This window comes from Muntiacus reevesi, chromosome 2 (assembly GCF_963930625.1).
Source record: "Muntiacus reevesi chromosome 2, mMunRee1.1, whole genome shotgun sequence".
Lineage (NCBI taxonomy): Eukaryota > Metazoa > Chordata > Mammalia > Artiodactyla > Cervidae > Muntiacus > Muntiacus reevesi.
The window spans coordinates 169,975,356-169,987,594 of record NC_089250.1 but is presented as its reverse complement, the minus strand read 5'-3'; positions in this window follow the sequence as shown (position 1 = coordinate 169,987,594).

Sequence of the window (12,239 nt, the reverse complement as noted above, 5' to 3'; positions counted from 1 at the left end):
TGCATCTCCAGGGACGCCCCCTCCAGCCCAGCCCATCCTGCGGCGCCCCCGTCACGTGGGCACCGTGGTCAGAAGCCCCCGTGTGGACAGGCTGCTCGCTGGCTGAAGGCTGCATGCAGTAGATGGCAGAGCGGGGATTTGAGGAAAGTCTGGGTAACCACCTTCCTGGTTTCAGAGCCCTCCTCCCCTCGGGAGAACGCCTTGTTTGCAAGCCCTAATGACACACCACGATGGACCATGCGGGCTCACAATATCCCACTGCGTGTCTGTTTGTATTCAAACCCAGCCATGTTTATAGTTGGGTTTTATATATGCTCATCTTCGGAAGGACAGATATTAAGAGAAAGAACGTCGCTCCTGGGAAAGCAATAATAGGGCAGAAAATCTAACCCCCCCGCCCTCCAATATAAAGTAGGAGTCCTCATTATTCCCTTAAAACACCCTGGCTTCTCCCCCTGCTGGCACTTATCTCAATTAATAAATAGTAATTATTTGCTTGTTTATTTTTTTCTGTGTTCTCTACCAGACTGCAGGTTCCACGAGGGCAGGGAGCAAGTCTACCTATCGGCCAGCGCATCTGCAGTTTCTAGGTGGGGGTAGGACCTGAAGGACGCAGTGGGATATGGTTGATGAGTAAGTGGCTTAATTTAAAAGACACAGAGAGGATAATTCATGTATTGCTCTTCATCTTTTAATAAGTTGGCCAGGAATAAAGATGCATCTTCATCGTCCTAAAACCTTGTGTTAACAGTGTGTAGGCTCAGAGTGGGGCTTCCCTGGCGGCTCAGATGATAAAGAATCTGCCTGCAATGCAGAGACCTGGGTTTGCTACTGGCTTTTGTTGAAACTGATCAGTGCTTAGGAGGATTAGCCAAGTCAAGGCTGCTTTGGGTCTTGGTTCTTTAAAATCATTTCAAGTAAAAAGTGGCTACAGTTACCAAATTTGAGAACTTAAAAAAATTAATATCTAATTCTTTCCATTATTAGTAAGGAGGTTTTACCAAGTATTTGTTTTTATTGATGAAGCTTCTGTTAGAGTTATTTGCAGGGTGTACTTTTTATTTCAGTGAAGTTTGAAATGAAAACGAATCTATACTCACTATCAATTAGGTGTGAAATTGTTCTTGCCACCAATAGATCCTAAGTAGACTTTAGTTGTATAAACTTGAAGCAGAAGGAAGGTGCTCTTTGCTGAGAAATAAGAACAGAGTCACACACACAAAAATAACATTTTAGCATCCAGAGACTTTGAAGCACTGGTGTGTGTATGTCAGCAGTTATTGGGTCAAGCCTCATATTACATGGGTGGGGGCATGTGACACAAGCCTTCGACGGATCCTTCTTCCTAGAGACAAATGTGTCACTTGGAGTCATTCACGATAGTGACAGAAACTGGAAGCTGAGGAAATTAGTTGATTCATGACTTTGAGGATCCTAGCTCTGGCGCAGCTGGATCCAGAAGCCAAAGCATATTCTAGGTGTTTGTTCTCTCTGTGTGTGTCTCTCCCCCAGCTCCCCACACATACTGGGGTCTGGGCTTGACCCCATCCTGCATAAAGCTCCTTCCACGGGATTTGCCATAAAGCTCCAGGCACTCTTGGATGGCCCTTAGAGTTTTTGTGCTGGAGGAAGGGATGGAGGGAAAAGAGATGGTTTCAGCATCCATATCTCAGGTCTTGGGAAGCCTTTTACTGACCTCTTTGTGGGCTGTGTCTTTGCCTGAACCACTAACTGGGATCACCAACCAGGGTTGACTTGGTCCTGTGCCCTTTCTTGTGGCAGAGAGAGATGGTCTTTACAGATGGGGCTGGTGGGAAAATGAAAGGAGAGCTGCTCAGGGCAGACACATGGATGCGGAGCAAGCAAAATCAAGTCCCTCACTCCATCAAACTCAGGAGCGTAGACAGGACCAAGGAAAGGGCATACAGCCTGTTGTCCAGAGAGCGCTCTCACTGTTTTGAAATGTAAAGTAGGTGAAAGAAAGGTATGCCTTAATATGCCCAAACTTTAAAATATCCACTACCATTTTATTGCATTTTCCAAATATTATATCCAAATAACTTGGATGTAAATTTATTCTGTTCTTTAAATGGAACTATTGAAAACATCTCAGTGGTTTGATTTATTTTCTTACCATATGCTCTAGGAAATATTTAGTAAATGTTATGTTCCAATTCACAGTCTTGTTTTAGTTACTCAAGAGTTTCTATCATGCATATTTGTTATTAATTCCTGGGTTTATGACTCTAGTCCTTTCTTAAGTTTGCTTTCCAGAGCTTTTTATTCATATACTCAACCAATCAATATGGGGTAGTAAGTGTTATCAGGTATTATTATAGGTTCTGTGAAGGAATTCAAAAGAACGTACAGAGAGACAAACTTATAATTTAACCAGAGGATGGACAATTAAACCTCTGAAAGGGTGATGATGAATATAAAACAGTGAGTATAATGTTATTAACATGAGGGAATATGCCAGAAACTTCATGCACCAAAGACAGAGCAGAAAATTCCAGCTCAGAGAAAAACAACTTCAGAGAACCTCAGAGACTGATGGAGAAATGCTTCTCAGCTTGTCCTCCAAGGGGTTGCTCCAAGACCCTCTTCATAAGGCCCCACCAGACCCCGGGGATGTCACCTCTGCTCCCCACTGGTCCAGGTGGGTGCCCCAAAGCTGTAAGCGCCTCTGTTCTCCTAGGCTGTGCTTCTGTGGCCACCAAGGCGCTCCTCTTGCGCAGCCGGGGGCAGCAGGAGGGAGCAGTGCGGTGCCGTCCCGTGAGAAACGCTGGGTGTGCAAGGTGGCCGGAGCCTGTGCACAACGGGCCGGCGGTGACGGAGGACGCGGGCTGAGAGCACCTGCAGAGGCGCCCGGGGCGAAGGCGGACGCCGACCCGCAGGAGACCGGGCGGGGCCAGAAGCCTGTCCCCGGACCGGCCGGTGGCCTTGCATCGGCACCGTGCGGCCAGTCTCTGCTGACAAGAAAAGAAATGGCCACAAAGTCAGGGGCCTTCCAGTCTGGGTGCAGTGCATATGCCAACAGACATCTGCGTGCTGACTAATTTCATACTGGCTGCATTCTCTGTGACATGTAGGCATAGGAAGTTAATGTGAGTGAAAGTCGCTTAGTCATGTCTGACTCTTTGCGACCCCATAGCCTATCCCATCCATGGAATTCTCCAGGCCAGAATACTGGAGTGGGTAGCCTATCCCTTCTCCAGTGGATCTTCCTGACCCAGGAATTGAACCAGGAAGTTAATGTGGTTAAGCACAAATGTTAGAAGATAACCAGTGCAGAAGGGATTTCACTTTACCTGAAGACCTCCAAGTCCTCGGCAAAGAGGAGACATTCTGCTTTCCATAAACTGTGTAAAGCCACAGAATTTGTGGGCAGGGCTTTGTCCTTAGGAAACTGTAGAATCTTCAAAAGCATAGAAAGTGGACGTGTTAGTGGCTCCGTCGTGTCCGGCTCTTTGTGAACCCACGAGCTGCAGCCCACCAGCCTCCTCTGTCCATGGGATCCTCCAGGCAAGAATACTGGAGTGGGTTGCCATTCCCTTCTGTAGGGGACCTTCCTGACCCAAGGATTGAACCCAGGCCTCCTGAATTGCAGGCAGATTCTTTAACATCTGAACCACAGGGAAGTCCTCAAAAGCATAACGCACCCGTCAAAGAACCAGCACAGCGCAGCTACAGTGATGTGAGCCGAGCGCCTGATCTGAGGAATTAGGGAGACTTCCCATCAGGTCTCAGCTTCCTCCAGAGTGGGAAGCAGAGCCCAGGCCAGGGGAGACGACCGAGGCACTCACTTTGGGCTCAAAATTTAATGGGCTCCTGAGAACCCAGTAACCAAAACTTGTCATACTTCAACACAATATTTAAAAAAAATCAAAACAAATGCAAAAAATCCACAGCGAATCAAATATCGGCATTTAACGTGGAGACAGCGTCATTATCACCAATGTATCCTCTTGATTCAGTCAGTCTCCACTATGGTTTGATGCAGCACGATTATTCATTAACTTGCATTCATCTTTATTTTTTAGAATATTAAAATGTTGTTTATGAATTACACAGTTTGGGGCGGCACCGCAAAATCTGCGCCCAAGGAGGATGTCTCAGTTTCCACCACACTGGGAACATCACCGGGGACTTTCTAGACCAGAATGGATGCTCTGAGGCTCAGCCCATGATGTCATAGGGTTATCTCAGATGAACCTTGAATACATATCTTATTTGTTGTTTTTGTTTCTAACACATGCTGCATAGGACTAGAAACCCTTTCTTTTCCAAATGTGGGTCTCCTCACTAGTCAGCATGTCACAGTCCCACTTCTGAGATAAGCGGGGGGGGGGGGGGGGGGGGCACAGAGTCCCAGGCCACCCAGCTGCCCAGGGCTTGACAAGCCGGCCCACTGCCCCATCCCCTGCTGGGCCACACACTCTCCGTAAGGATGATGGCCTCCGAGTGTCCCTAGGGATTATTGGGTACCCCTAGAAATACTCAGGTATCCCCATGAACACTTGGGCACCCTACAAACACTTAGGTGCCTCTACAAACACTTGGGTACCCCTATGAATACTTGAGTATCTCTGCAAATAATTGGGTACCCCTCCAAGTACTTGGGTACGCCTGTAAATACTTGGCTGCCCCTATGAATACTTGGGTGCCCCTATGAATACTTGGGTGCCCCTATGAATAGTTGGGTGCCCCTATGAATACTTGGGGGCCCCTATGAATACTTGGGTGCCCCTATGAATACTTGGGTAACCCTGTGGATACTTGGGTGCTCCTATGAATACTTGGGTGCCCATATGAATACTTGGGTGCCCCTATGAATACTTGGGGGCCCCTATGAATACTTGGGGGCCCCTATGAATACTTGGGTAACCCTGTGGATACTTGGGTGCCCCTATGAATACTTGGGTGCCCCTATGAATACTTGGGGGCCCCTATGAATACTTGGGTAACCCTGTGGATACTTGGGTGCCCCTATGAATACTTGGCTGCCCCTATGAATACTTGGGTGCCCCTATGAATACTTGGGGGCCCCTATGAATACTTGGGTAACCCTGTGGATACTTGGGTGCCCCTATGAATACTTGGCTGCCCCTATGAATACTTGGGTAACCCTGTGGATACTTGGGTGCCCCTATGAATACTTGGCTGCCCCTATGAATACTTGGGGGCCCCTATGAATACTTGGCGGCCCCTATGAATACTTGGGTAACCCTGTGGATACTTGGGTGTCCTTATGAAAAACTTGGGTACCTCTGTGAATACTTGTGTACCTTTAAGAATACTTCGGTATGCCTAGAAATACTTGACTATCCCTGTGAACACTCGGGTGCCCCATGAATAGTCCAGTATCCCCATGGATACTTGGGAGCCCCTCCCAGTTGGAAGACAGTCTTCCTCGAACGCTCAGCCACAGAGGAGGTCCACAGAGGAGGCCCACGGTGAGGGCAGGACGTGGTTAAGTGTCTCTTACCTGGATAGCCGATGCTGAGGAGTGACGTGGGGGGGGCGGCCAGAGGAAGCCTGAATGCAGGCGGGATTGAAAAATGAGGCTCCCCGCGTGAGAAACGGGTGTGCAGCAAAGGGCACTGGGCCCTCGCCCAGCACGTCTGCCCGTGAGGAATGGGGCCATCTTTCACCCGCCTGCCTGAGAGGAGGCTGCGAGCACTCCGGCCTGGCTCGCCGGCTCACCTCGGCCATGAATTTGCGGCTTCTTAATGTAAAACCTGCCTTTTCTGGTCATTGTGCCGTTTTATTTACGGCCTGTCTTTGGGGGGCTCTTGATCAATAGATTGAGTCCCACAATATATTTCTTCCCTTCAGTTGTTCTTGGTTATATTTTTAAATTACACGGGGCTGCTAATGATGGTGCAGCTTGCCCTTGAGTGAGCGGGGTCTTTGGATGCTAGGTGGCCGGGGTTTAAAGGCATCGTGGCTGCAGATTAATACAGCCTCACAGGCGATTCCATTTCTGGGCTTGCCTCCCACCTGGGAGATGGAGGAGGCGAGCCAGCTGGAAGGAGTGGGCAGCAAGGAGCCGGGTGGTGTCCTCACGCCAGTCCCCCAGCTCCATCCTTGTTCGGACAGTCAGAGTTACTGAGGGCAAGATGCTGAGGGCCTTCTGTCCACTTCCCTACTCAGAAGAACTCCCAGCTCAACATCCTTCCAGGGGGCCATGCCCAAGTGACATCACCTTGCCGGTGTCAGACCGGAGCCGAGTGGGTAGTGGGGGCGTTACCGTAACAACTACAGGTGGGTCCCCAAGGGGTCACAGTGAGGGGTCATGATTCCTGCCTAATTTGGGCCCACTCGATGGTATGGAGTGCAGCGACAGTATAGACCCAGAGTTGTGCGATCCAATTAAATTATTGTTCGCATTTTTATGCAAATGAAGATAAGTTCTCTTGGCACGTGAATTGTGCCTTTAATAAAAGCTGCAGCTTTTGGCTGTGAGAAGAATGTGTTAACTCGGGTGGTCCTGGAGGTGTGGGTTGCCAAGCGCCTCCGATCTGAGCCCTGCAATTCCCACTGACTCAGTAATTCACGGGCCAGGTACTCTCGCCCCTCCCCTACATTTCCCTCTCAGTATTCCACAGAGCAGCCTCGTCTCCACCTATCAATTACAGCCGTACTAATTTATTTCCCTGTATCTCTCTCCGCATGCTTGGTGGGGGCATGCTCACTTAAAATATATATATTTTCCCCCTTGCTGGAGGCTTTCATGAAACAAGGCGAATATTCGGCACTTGGGATTCAAGCCACTGCATCTCACAAAGTTTGGATGTATTAATGAACAAAAATAAGAGTGCAGAGAAACTGGAAAATTAGCAGGCAGTTGAGAGCAAGCCAACAGGAAACTGTCTGATTATGTGCACGCGGGCAAAATTAGTAAAAGAATTTGAAATTGTCTTGTGCGCAGGGATTCTATTGTTTTCAAAGAATAATTCCATCTATTTTAACATTTTCAAGTGTAATTCCTTGGGTAAGGGCTCTTCCTTTGATTGTGAGTGATGTTAATTGAAGGGTGTGGCTCCGCGTCTGTTTTGGCTGTTAGACTTACATCTTTTGTTTGAAAACTCCCAGTGCAGGCTTTCCTGCCCAGCCTCCGTCCGTGTTTCTGTTTTGGTGAGGTGGTGACAGACTTGCAGTGTTTCCTTGTGTGTATGGTAACAGATGTTTATGTGAATAACAGACTTTTTTATGAAGGCATACACTTTATAGCCAAATACTAATTAAAAATAATTGCATGTAAGCATTTTTGTTTATTCCCTATCGTGCATCTTTAATCATCTGAAATCACCTGCAGTTGGAAATTGAGGCAAAGATTTGATACTGCAATTAAAAGAGGCCATCTGACTATATATTAGGTAGGAATAGCAACATATTTGAGGAAAAAAAAATATTAGAGCACAATGCCAGGTCATTCTGAAGTCTCTTGTATACTGGGTCAAAACACTAATACATTACTTTGTTAAACTAATAGGATTTTAAGGCAGCATTCAGCCACCAAAACAACCGCTTCATGAATAATATCCTATACCTGACACAGTGTGTGCGCTAACAAGCTCATTACAAGTGGGTTTTAATTAGAGGCGTAACAGATGGTTCCCAGTAAATATGGGCAGTGGTGACTCCCTGGCCCTTTTTTTTTTTTCCTTTTAAAGACAAAAATTTCAGGTAATTGTGAGACTCTGAAGCTTCGTTCGGGTTTAATAGTATGTGTTCAATTAAAACAAAGTGTAAAGTGCCAGGAATGCGACTCAGAGCATGAACGCTGCATCAAGAAAACAGGGTTAAAAATGACTTTCCTGTTTAGAAGAGAGCTTCCCCAGGCCGTGGCAGGGATGGGCCACGTGTAGCCCCCGGTGATTCACCAGGGCTTGCTTGTCCGGGCTTTGTTTGCTAAGCATTGCCTGTCACTGCGTTATGAAGAATTAATAAGACCCTTCAGAGTGTTCTTGAACTCCAGTACGGAGCACTCTCAGCACTGTGACATTTAACAAAAACATTTAAGCAGGAAAGAAAAGGAATGGTTCTAAAAGCAGCCTATGCTTCTCTGCAGAAGCCTTTTAATACTATTTGGGGACAGGAGAGGGGAGAGGGAACAGATAAACCTGGCAGTAAGTTCCACTCTGAGAGTTTTCATTTTCGATGAGCCAGACTTGACATTTGTGTTACTGGCTCAGGGTGAGGAATTTGGTGAATCTTGCAGATGAAGAAGGTTTATATTTTGAGATGAAGTTTACTCTTTTTTTAAAAAAAACATTTCCCTTTGGTGCAGAGGAAATTCTTATAGAAAACGAACAGGCAGACTCCAACACAAAAAATAAGTTTAGAAAATAAGAATTTAGGGGAAAAAAAGCACCAATTTTGATCTTAGATGTGCTTTTTAAAAATAAAAAATAAGGATGGGGCATTGAGAGTCAACTGCAAACTCCCAATAAACACTAGTGGTTTTGTAACCTTTCACCCCCACCTGAAAATACAGTTTTCAGAATGATGGTGTTGACTGCCCTGGAATATCAGGTCCTCCTGTGAGGCTGACAAAGGGCTGTTTGAGGGAAAGAAAGTGATTCCAGCTTGCAGGGAAGCGCCTCCAAAATTTCAGAATTAGAAATGTGGATTACTGGGCGTGCTTTTATATGTCAAGGGCATTCCCCCGCTGGCTTCCGTCCAGCCTCTCTCTGCCTCGTTTCCAAGCGGCACTTCTTCTCGAGCGCACAGTGGAGGCGTGTCTCACGGTGTTCCATTGCCTGAAAATAAGGCCACTCCAGGTATAAAATATTCCACCCGTGTCCCCTGGGGCCAATCGCTGACAGGCCGCAGCTCCTCTGACGTGGAGCCGCCAGGCCGACAGCGTGTGGGGGTGCTCGCTCGTCGGCAACAGCCAGCGCCACAGCCAGAAATAGCATTAGTGAGCGTGCAAGGGTTTTAATTTCATTAAGAATTTTTTTGACAGCATGACACCCCAGGGTCTTGTTCCAGTTGCTTCCTATCACTTAAGGAGGGGAGGGGACGGGGAGGCAGGAACAGGTCCCTAGGCTGGACTCGTACATTCCACTTCCAAAGGCAAGAAGCCCCGCTTGGCATTCATCAACTATGCACCCGGTGACAATCCCACGGACATTGTGGGAGGGTTCCGGAAGGTGCCAGCACCTGAGTGCCCCCTTGGAATCTGGGCACCCGGGGGGGGGGTGCTGCTGATTGGAGCCTGACTGATGTGTCAGTGGAGTGGCATGGTGACTAAGATGTGCCCAAAGACAGGGTTTGTCATTCTGTGTGACTCCAGCTTGCAAATAAGCACGGCTTCCATTCAATAGATGGAACGAAGAGGGTGTGCAGCGTCGGGTCGGGCAGAGCCAGCCCTGCCCGGAGAAGCACCGTCCTTGGTCTTGGGGCAGCAAGCCCCTCTCCTTTCCAGATCGTGCCCCCGCCGCCACCTACCCAGCATCGTCGACAAAGGCTGCACCCCCAGAGTCTGACGGCCCTTACCCCCACTGCCCCTCCTGTGACCAGGCACTGGCGGAAGAGAGAAAGTTACCTCTTACTCCCAAGATCCCAGAACCACGACGCCCCAGGCCCTTCAGTCGTCAAGGCCCCCGGGGCCCAGGGCTGTCACCCTTCATGCTTAACTAGTTCATGAGGGCTCTAGTGAAGATTAATAGAAGCCATGGCCTTCACTGTCATGAGCGCAGAGATGAAACCCAGCCCCACACTTGACAAGGAGAACGGCCTGGTGACGAAGGAGCGTTGGAGTGGAATTTGGGGCCCCAGGACCGCGCGGCGTCACCACTGATGGCTTAACCTTGGAAAGTCATTTATTTCTGTCCAGCGCAGCTCTGCCTGCCGCCCTGTGTCGCAAGGGGGGCTCTTCACTGGGTTTCCCAGTGGCTTGCAGGAGGCAGCCGTGCTGGAAACACATTACCTGGAGACCGAGAGACGGTGGGGCCTTGGCGTGTCTGCAGCCTGGCCAGCCTGCGTGCTCTGGTGCTGTGCATGGGCTCTGTCCTAGCCCGGGCTCGGCTCCATCAGAGTACCGGAGACTGGAGGCCTACCCTGAAGCACTCACGTCTCCTGTTCTGCAGGCCGGGGGTCCAAGCTCCTGAGCAGCAGACCCTGGGGCTGGTGCCTACCTCTGCCTGGCTGGCAGACGGCCGTCTTCTCGCTGTGTCCTGCCTCGGTGGTCAGAATTCTCGCCTCTGTCTCTGTTACAAGAGCACTAAACCCATTGGGGTGGGGCGTCCACCCTCATAACCCAATCACTCCCAAGGGTCCTGCCTCCTAATACCATCAAGGGTGGGGCTTAGGGCATTTGAATTTGGTGGGGGCAAGCACAGATATTCAGTCCTTAATAGGGTCTGTAATGTGGCTTTGGAAGTTTGGGGTTTTCCAAGTCCGTTTGGGAGTTGGACATGACTGAAATGACTTAGCATGCATTGGAGAAAGAAATGGCAACCCACTCCAGAATTCTTGCCTGGAGAATCCCAGGGACAGAGGAGCCTGGTGGACTGCCGTCTATGGGATCGCACAGAGTCGGACACGACTGAGGCGACTTAGCAGCAGCAGCAGCAGCAAGTCGGTTTGGAAAGTGTCTTTACACGCGGTGTAACTGGCACCCTCACTTCCAGTGGGGACACCTTCCTTCCAACTCGAAGACCACTCTCCCAAATAGCACCCTGTTGGTCAGGCATGTGGACCTTGTGTTTAGCAGAGCTGTGGCTAAGCTAGACCAACAAGGGGGAAACTAAGTCTGGAGAACAGGCTTCTGCGCAGATTCTCCAGTATATCCTTGCGCAAAAGATACTGTTTTTATTTCAACTTGGTTTTCACAGGATTTCCCTTTATTTCTGTATCATGCAGAGCCTAGAGCTACATCTAAGTACCTGCTCACCAACCAGCTGAGAAGGAAGAGCTGCCAGATCTCCAGGTTTAAAAAGGACATGGGGTCATATCCGAGGAGGAGCTTGGAAAGGGAAGACTGCACAAGGGTCATTCTGCGGAGAGGTCGGTTAGGGCTTATGGACTGAGGGCGAGGTGGGGACAGAGCCAGGCTCCCCGCGTGAAACAGGCCGCATCGGACAACTGTGTGCTGTGCTTCCGCCAGCATCACAGGGCCTTGGTCATGCAGGTGTCAGAATGCGCTTTGGCCCTCAGATCTGGCTCAGGTGTGCACAAGCAATGCCTCTAACATCTCCAGTCCAGGTCCACACACGGAGTCGGTCTGTTTAAGGTGTGCCTGATTCATATTCACATGCATTCATTCACGCCAGGAAGGCCTGCCTCCCTGTGAATGCCGTGATGGGGTGAGGAGTCCCTGGGGTTGCCCGAGTCCTCTCCCATTTCTCCAACGGAGCAAAGCCCTTGTTCGTCTCCACGTATCCAATCCAATCCAAGAGAGTGGCTGCCTCACTTCAATTAAGTTTGAATTAATTCTTGCTGGTTCCCTTTACAAAAACATCCAGGTTTTAATTGTTTCACCTAATTACTGGACTGCGACCCAGATTTAGGACCTGACACAGGCGGTAGGAAAGCATGGGCTTCCTTGGATTATATTCATTCATCGTCTCCAGAGCTTTTTGGAGCAGAATATTTCTCCTTCTGTTACCACTTATTTATGTGTCCGACCTTCCCAACTTTCTGACAGAATGAAATTTCCCTAAATAAACATCAAATCTCTAGAAGTCCATGTCTTCACATTTAGGATCAAGTTTAGCTGGGACCATTCTCAAGGCAAGCCTACAGTGGTTTTTGATCAAACGAGGAAAAACCCCACGACTTGCCTCTTTCCCCAAATTGTGCAGGGGGCTTAAAGAAGACAGACCTGCAAATTCTATGGATGCTAATTATAGTATTCATTTCTAGCTACATATCTGCATGCAAATATCAGCCTGTATAAATTTGGCATTGAAAGCACCCCAAGGCTCCCGTCTGGCAGATGGGTATCGGATCACAGTGGAACTTAACAGTACCTGGGGGCTTTGGGGCCAAACAGAGCGCTGAGCAACAGGAGAGCATCCGTCTTCCCCCCTCTGAGATGACAGTGGGGGCTTCATACATTGTTCTGGCCAGAAATATTTAAGAGGTGGCTTGGAGAAACCCTTTGGGCTGATCGCCAATCTCCCTTCATGTTCTGCAGACAGTCTGTAGATCTTGGAAAGTAGGACATCTTTAAACCACTCCCTTTTGCTTCACTTTAAGTTGAGGAGAATTCGCATAAGCTGCGA